Source organism: Arachis ipaensis, chromosome B3, assembly GCF_059453495.1.
Source record: "Arachis ipaensis isolate K30076 ecotype BB chromosome B3, ASM5945349v1, whole genome shotgun sequence".
Classification (NCBI taxonomy): Eukaryota; Viridiplantae; Streptophyta; class Magnoliopsida; order Fabales; family Fabaceae; genus Arachis; species Arachis ipaensis.
Window position 1 is genome coordinate 81,797,895 of NC_142438.1, and position 8,416 is coordinate 81,806,310.

An 8,416-nucleotide genomic window follows, 5' to 3' on the forward strand; every position below is an offset into this window, starting at 1 on the left:
ATCTCACAAAATTCCTGAGAATTTGCGACACTGTGAAGTCCAATGGAGTCCAGGAAGATACCTATAAACTGCTCTTGTTCCCATTTTCACTTAGGGACAAGGCAGCTAAGTGGCTGGAATCATTCCCAAGGGGGAGCCTAACAACCTGGGATGAGGTGGAAAGCAAGTTTCTGGCACATTTTTACCCCCCACAAAAGGTCAATAGGCTTCGATCTGAGGTTCAGACGTTTAGACAACAAGATGGTGAAACTCTCTACGAGGCATGGGAGAGATTCAAGGATTTGACAAGGAAATGCCCACCAGACATGTTCCATGACTGGGTGCAATTGCATATTTTCTATGATGGACTTTCTTATGAATCAAGGAAGGCTGTAGACCATTCATCAGGAGGTTCATTGAACAGGAAAAAGACTGTGGAAGAAGCCATTGAAGTGATTGAGACAGTGGCTGAGAATGAGTACTACTATGCTTCAGAGAGACACAACACTAAGGGAGTCATGGAGCTGAACCATGTTGATACAATTTTAGCCCAAAACAAGGTGTTTGCCAAGCAACTAGCAGAGCTCACCAGGAAATTAGAAACAAAGCAAGTGGCTGCAATACACACACAAGATCAAGAGGAAGTAAGCACTGAAGGAGGTGATTGGGAAGAGGCCAATTATGTAGGAAATCAACAAAGGCAACCATATGATCCACATTCCAACACTTACAACCCAGGCTGGAAAAACCACCCAAACTTTGGGTGGGGAAACCAGCAAAACCAACATAACAAGTCCACATACCAAAACTCCAACCAAAGATCATACCAAGCCACACAAAACACTTACTCCCAACCATCATATCATGGCCAAAATAATCAACCTACCCAACCTAATCCGAACCAACAATTTCAAGATCAATTAAACAGGATAGAAGGAATGCTTGCAACCATGAGTCAAGACATAACCGAATTGAAAGCCTTTAAGGAAGAAGTAAATTCTAACCTGCAAAACCAAGAAGCTGCCATCCAGAAGCTAGAAAATCAAATTGTGTATTTGTCTAAGCAAACCCCTGGGCCAAGCGTTTCTCATGCTGCCAAGACTATTGCAAGGGAAGAATGTAAGGCCATAACCCTCAGAAGTGGAAAGAATCTAAAGGAGATCTCAAAGGAAACCACAGAGGATGAAGCAAAGGAAAATGTGAGAGACAAGGAACAAGGACAATCTTTTACACCGTCTGCAACAAAAGAAAAAGAAAAGGAGGTCCTGAAGCCTTATACACCTAAAGCACCATATCCCCAACGTTTGATGAAAAGTGAAAAGGATGGCCAATTCTCCAGATTCTTGGAAATTTTCAAGAAGCTTCAAATCAACATTCCGTTTGCTGAGGCAATAGAGCAAATGCCACTCTATGCAAAATTCTTAAAGGAATTAATGACCAAGAAGAGAAGCTGGAGAAATGAGGAAACTGTGTTGTTAACTGAAGAATGCAGTGCCATCATTCAACATAAATTGCCTCAGAAATTGAAGGATCCAGGCAGTTTCCAAATCCCCTGCATCATAGGAGAAGTCATGGTGGAGAAGGCCTTGTGTGACTTAGGGGCCAGTATCAATTTGATGTCTCTAACAATGATGAGAAGAATGAAGATTGAGGAAACCAAACCAACAAGAATGGCCCTCCAATTGGCAGATCGAACTTTTAAATTCCCTCATGGGATAGTTGAGGACTTGTTGGTGAAAGTGGGAGATTTCATATTTCCTGCCGATTTTGTGGTGTTAGATATGGAGGAAGAAGCCAAAGCTTCGATAATCCTGGGAAGACCCTTCCTGGCTACTGCTGGAGCCATCATAGATGTCCAAAAGGGTGAACTCACTCTTAGACTGCATGATGAGCAATTGGTGTTTAACGTATTCAAGGCAATGAGCTATCCATCAGAATCACTAAAGGAATGCATGAGGGTGGATGTAATGGACATTGCAGTGCAAGAAGCCTTTGAGGAAACAACAAAGGAAGTGGCAGAGGAGGAGTTCACCAAGGATATTGAAGTTAGTGACATCAAGGCTGCTGAAACAACCATGCTAAGCATGCCAGAGAGTGAAAGAAGAGAAGGAAGCACCAAAACCTGAGCTCAAAGCATTGCCACCTAATCTCAAGTATGCATACTTGGGTAGTGATGAGAGCCATCCTGTTATCATTAGCTCTGCCCTGAGCCAAGAACAGGAAGAAGAATTGATCAAGGTGCTACAAACTCATCAAGATGCCATTGGATGGACCCTAGCCGATTTGAAGGGGATAAGTTCATCCATATGCATGCATAAAATCTTGTTAGAAGAGGATGCTAGACCCTCCATTCAAGCTTAGAGAAGATTGAATCCCGTCATGAAAGAAGTGGTACAAAAGGAGGTCATGAAGTTATGGCAGGCAGGGGTAATCTACCCCATTTCTGATAGCCCATGGGTTAGTCCTATCCATGTAGTTCCCAAGAAAGGTGGCATAACTGTGGTGCCAAATGAGAGGAACGAACTCATACCCACAAGAACTGTCACTGGGTGGAGGATGTGCATAGACTACAGGAAGCTCAATGAAGCCACCAGAAAAGATCATTTCCCACTCCCATTCATGGATCAGATGCTTGAAAGGCTTGCAGGACATGCTTACTATTGCTTTCTGGATGGATACTCAGGCTATAATCAGATAGTAGTTGATCCTAGAGATCAAGAGAAAACATCATTTATTTGTCCATATGGAGTTTTTGCTTATAGACGCATGCCCTTTGGATTGTGCAATGCACCTGCCACTTTCCAAAGATGCATGCTGTCCATCTTTTCGGACATGATTGAAAAATTTATTGAGGTTTTCATGGATGATTTTTCTGTGTTTAGAGATTCTTTTCCTAGCTGCCTACACCACCTTGCCTTGGTGCTTAAGAGATGCCAAGAGACCAACCTAGTATTAAACTGGGAAAAGTGTCATTTCATGGTCACAGAAGGAATAGTCCTTGGCCACAAAATCTCTAATAGAGGCATTGAGGTGGACAGAGCTAAGGTGGAACTCATTGAAAAACTACCTCCACCGAGTAATGTCAAGGCAGTTAGGAGTTTTTTGGGACATGCTGGCTTTTACAGAAGGTTTATTAGAGACTTTTCTAAAATAGCCAAACCTTTGAGTAACTTGCTTGTCTCTGATACACCCTTTGTATTTGATAAAAATTGCATGCTAGCCTATGAACTTTTGAAGCAAAAACTTTCCTCTGCACCTATCATTACCCCACCTGATTGGAACTTACCTTTTGAACTGATGTGTGATGCATCAAACCTTGCTATTGGGGTAGTGTTAGGACAAAGGAGAGACAATTTAGTACATGTGATTTACTATGCCAGTAAAGTCTTGAATGATAACCAAAGGAATTACACAACCATTGAAAAAGAACTCTTGGCAATAGTCTTTGCATTTGACAAATTTAGATCCTATCTCATTGGATCTAAAGTCATTGTCTTCACTGATCATTCAGCTTTAAAATACTTACTTGCTAAACAAGAATCCAAACCAAGACTTATTAGATGGGTTCTTTTGTTGCAGGAATTTGACATAGAAATCAAAGACAAGAAGGGTGTAGAGAACAAGGTAGCAGACCATTTATCAAGGATACCATGTGAAGAAGGAAGCGCACAAAGCACACATATAAATGAGTGTTTTCCTGATGAACAACTCATGGTAATTCACAAAGCACCCTGGTTTGCAGACATAGCAAACTTCAAGGCCACTGGGAGTTTGCCGTTGGAATTTAACAAGCATCAAAGGAAGAAATTGGTAAATGATGCCAAATACTTCATCTGGGACGAACCATACTTGTTCAAAAAATGTTCGGATGGCATACTCAGAAGATGCATATCAGAGGAAGAAGGAAGGGAAGTCTTATGGGACTGCCATGGCTCCACTTATGGAGGACATTTCGCAGGAGAAAGAACAGCAGCTAAGGTGTTGCAGTGCGGTTTTTATTGGCCCACTATCTTCAATGATGCAAAGGAACTAGTGAAGCACTGCCATGAATGCCAGAAAGCGGGGAACCTGCCAAGAAGAAATGAAATGCCACAACAATTCATTCTGGAACTTGAATTATTTGATGTATGGGGGATAGATTTCATGGGACCCTTTCCCACCTCATACTCAAATAATTACATTCTTGTGGCGGTAGACTATGTCTCCAAATGGGTTGAAGCAATAGCAACTCCAACCAATGATAATAAGGTAGTCATGAACTTCCTCAGAAAACACATTTTTTGCCGTTTTGGGGTTCCAAGAGCAATCATCAGTGATGGAGGAAGCCACTTCTGCAACAAACCATTAGAGGCATTGCTTCTAAAATATGGAGTCAAACACAAGGTAGCCACACCATACCATCCACAGACAAGTGGGCAAGCCGAAATATCTAATAGAGAACTCAAAAGAATCCTGGAAAAGACTGTGGGAACTTCAAGGAAGGACTGGTCGATTAAGCTAGATGATGCTCTTTGGGCATATAGGACAGCTTTCAAAACACCAATTGGAATGTCTCCTTACCAACTAGTATATGGAAAAGCTTGCCATTTGCCACTGGAGTTGGAGCACAAGGCATTCTGGGCCTTAAAAATCTTGAACTTGGACAGCAAAGCTGCTGGAGAAAGAAGGATGTTGCAAATTCAAGAGTTGGAAGAATTCAGAGCTAAAGCTTATGAGAATGCCAAAATTTACAAAGAAAGAGCAAAGAAGAAGCATGACAGCAACATAGCCCCAAGGAAATTTGAAGAAGGACAAAAAGTATTGCTCTACAATTCTAGGCTGAAGCTATTTCCAGGGAAGCTAAAATCAAGGTGGTCTGGACCATTCCTTGTCACCAAGGTCTCCCAATATGGACAAGTAGAAATCATGGAAGAAAAGTCACAACGAACCTTCACTGTGAATGGTCAAAGACTCAAACATTACTTGGGAGATGTGGAGGAGAAGGACAAGGTTAAATATCACCTCAACTGAGGAAGACAACCGTCAAGCTAGTGACGTTAAAGAAGCACTTGTTGGGAGGCAACCCAACCTGAGGTAATACTCCTTTGCTGTTTCTTTTATTTGTTTCAATAAAAAGGGTGAAGTAGTTTCTGTGCATTGCAAAGAATTAAGTTTGGTGTTTCACACCAAACAATGAATTCATGGATCAATAATTCAAAGGGGAATGTGTGACTCTAAGTTTGGTGTTCCACCATAAAGATCAACTGAACACAACAACCTTTGAATTATATGAAAGGAACAACCATTCTAAGCAATCACAGAAATGCTTAAAATCCTTAGCAGCAACTTCATTCCAAGGAGAATTCAAGGACTCAAAGAGCAGAGGAGTAAGTAGGAGACTAAGTTTGGTGTTCACACACCAACTTAAGACTCAGATACTTGCCCATACATAGTTGAACTAACCACTCAAGTGCTTGAGAAGCAAGCAACTTCATCACTCTTTGCAGGAAAGGAAACAAGGATCTGAGAAAGAACATGAAGCAACAAAGAGAAAACAAGAAATTTCACAAGGTGGTGGTGTTCCTTGACCATTCTTTAAAAGGCAAACAAAAGCATGCTTGTCCTGGTTTAAACTGTAATTGTTGAATCTTTCTGGAATGTGAAGTTTTTAGTATGTTTGTCTGTTTATTGCTTTGAATAAAGTGAATGCCTAGATGTTTGGATATAACTTCACCTTCTTAAACAAATGCTTGCCATGCTTGTTCTGTTTCCAAAAATAAAAGAAAAGTTTGAACAAAAGTAACTTGGCTTAATTAGTGACAAATCAAGTAGAATTAAGTGGTGGTATGCATGCTTGATTGTTTAGTCAGATCACTGGAAATTGAGTGTATAATTATCATTTTTTGTGTAGAAGTTTGAATACTGTCTATGGATCTTAATGAATACATGTCTTTGGCCATGAAAAAGAAAGAAAAAGAAGAAGAAAAAGCCACTGAAAAAGGGCAACCAAAAAGCAAAAAAAAAAAATTGAGAAAATAAGCTAGGCACCAATGGTTTGAACTTCTGAGACAAATGCCTGTGGTGTTTATGTATTAAGGATATGCTTGGATGAATAGGTTCTGAGGAGTGTTTCAACACTTGGTAACTTGGGTTAACTAACCCGGGATTATCAACCAAAAGTCCATTATCAAGAGCAACCTAAATACAAAACATTTAGTCACACAAAGAGGTGCTGGGCACCAATGTCTCAAGAAGAAATGTGAACTAAAATGCCTGGAGTGGATAGTGTAGTGCATTGATAAGAAAAAGAAAATGCCAAAGGCTTGTGCAACACATGACACTAAGCAAACAAGGAGCAAAGGAGCTCTAAGAAAAAGAAAAGAGAAGCAAAGAAGAGAAAAGTGCCAAGGACATAAGAATAACAAGAGGCCATAGCAGTGTTTGATGGATGCAATGAAAAAGTGATAATCTTACCTGATAAGAATGAAAAAGTGATGCTGCAACTTTCTGCATAAAACCCTTCTGATGAACTTCAAATGCTTGCTACTATAGCCAATGTAATTGCTTTCTGTTTCATACTTTCTTCTCAAATAACTCAGGACTTGCTTAGGGACAAGCAAGTATTAAGTTTGGTGTTGTGATGCCAAGGCATCTTAGGCTAGTTTCACTAGCATTTTTCTGTTAGTTTTAGTTGTTTTATGCATTTTCTTGAGCTTAAAGTAACCAAGAATGGTTAAATGAATAACAAAGCAATGAACCATCCAAACAGTATGATTTTGATGCAAATTCCATGAGTTTTTAGTTATATTACTTGAATGCTATGAATGGAAGATTTCTCATGAAATTTTGCAAGACTTTGATGCAATTGTTTGGATGATTTCAGGGAAGAAGAGGCTAGGCAAGGAAGCAACAAAATCAATAAAGGAAGCTTGAATATCACATGTGGAGTTTAAGTTCCAGTTTAAGCTTAAACTGGAACTTAAACTACCAAGCCATATAATGCTGGAAATGGCATTTAAGTTCCAGTTTAAGCCTAAACTGGAGCTTAAACGCCAGAATCATGAAGGCTAGGAAATGCTGGAACTGGCGTTTAACCTCCAGTTTAACCTTAAACTGGAAGTTAAACGCCAGAATGAGAATTTCACCAAGGGAGCATTTCCACGTTTAAGCTCCAGTTTAACCTTAAACTGGAGCTTAAACGTGTTCGACACAAATTCTCACCAAAGAAGCATTTCAACGTTTAACCTCCAGTTTAACCTTAAACTGGAGGTTAAACGCCAGAAGTAAGAAAGGCACCAAGAGCATTTCCACGTTTAAGCTCCAGTTTAACCTTAAACTGGAGCTTAAACGTGTTCGACTATTTCTCTCCTCCATGGTTGCTTTCTCAATTCCACGTTTAAGCTTCAGTTTAACCTTAAACTGAAGCTTAAACATGTTCGACCCAATTGCTCCTCCAGGGTTGCTTTCTTCATTTCCACGTTTAAGCTTCAGTTTAACCTTAAACTGAAGCTTAAACGTGTTCGACATTTCACACTCCTGGGTTGCTTTCTTCCATTTCCACGTTTAAGTTTCAGTTTAACCTTAAAACTGAAACTTAAACTTCAACTTAAACACCACTTTTCGAAAGGGTTTCTGGGCCAAATATATTGAAGTTTAAGTTAGCATTTGAGCACAAACATTAACTTAAACTTATTATGGTATGAAACCCAATTGAATATCATGGTTTATGGGATTGGGCCTGAAGAATTGATGAGTCTGGAGCTTCAATTTGTTGAGTCTTGTGTCATTACTTGTTTATCACTAAGTTTGCTCAATGAATGTTACAGAATTGGATCACAGCCTCATTAGGATTATGGACCATAAACCCAAAGCAAAAGGAAATCAGGGAAAGGCCTCAAAGCCCAAGAAATACAACAGAAGCTCAATTTAGAAAGTGTATAAATAGGATAGAATTTAAGTTAGTTGACACTTTTTTTATAGAGAGAACTTTGGATCATTTTCTTTTAGTTTTGTAATTGAATTCAGAGCTATGACTCACTAAACCCCTTTCATTGGGTTAGGGAGCTCTATTGTAATTCAATGAATCAATAATAGTTTTATCTTCTTCTTCAATCTTTTCTCTTGAATTTTGTTAGAAAGCTTCTCGATCTAATTCCATTGGGTAGTTGTCTTGGGAAAGAAACTACCCATAATTGGAATCCTTCGGAACCTTGGGAAAGGAATGGAGGATTCATGCTAGAGAAGCTTTCTCACAGTGAATTGGATTGGGGTTTGGATGGATATTGTGACATGTAATCCTACCAAATTGTGGTTCATGAAACTGTGTGGTATAATCAGTGATCGAGCATCATCTCTTCTTATGAACATTTAAACCAAGGGATTGGGAATTTGTTTGTTTTTAGAGAGAATTGGTGAGCCAAGGGATTGGGATCCAATCATATAAGATTGCCAAGCAAAA

General features: G+C 39.6%; 1 non-coding gene across 1 annotated transcript; it reads right to left on the minus strand.

Annotated features, from left to right (window-relative positions):
* Positions 1–203: 203 nt before the first annotated feature.
* On the minus strand, positions 204–307 carry LOC148571328 (small nucleolar RNA R71). The gene has a single exon (XR_015880274.1). It is a non-coding gene; the product is annotated as a small nucleolar RNA R71 (small nucleolar RNA).
* Between the last annotated feature and the right edge of the window lie 8,109 nt (positions 308–8,416).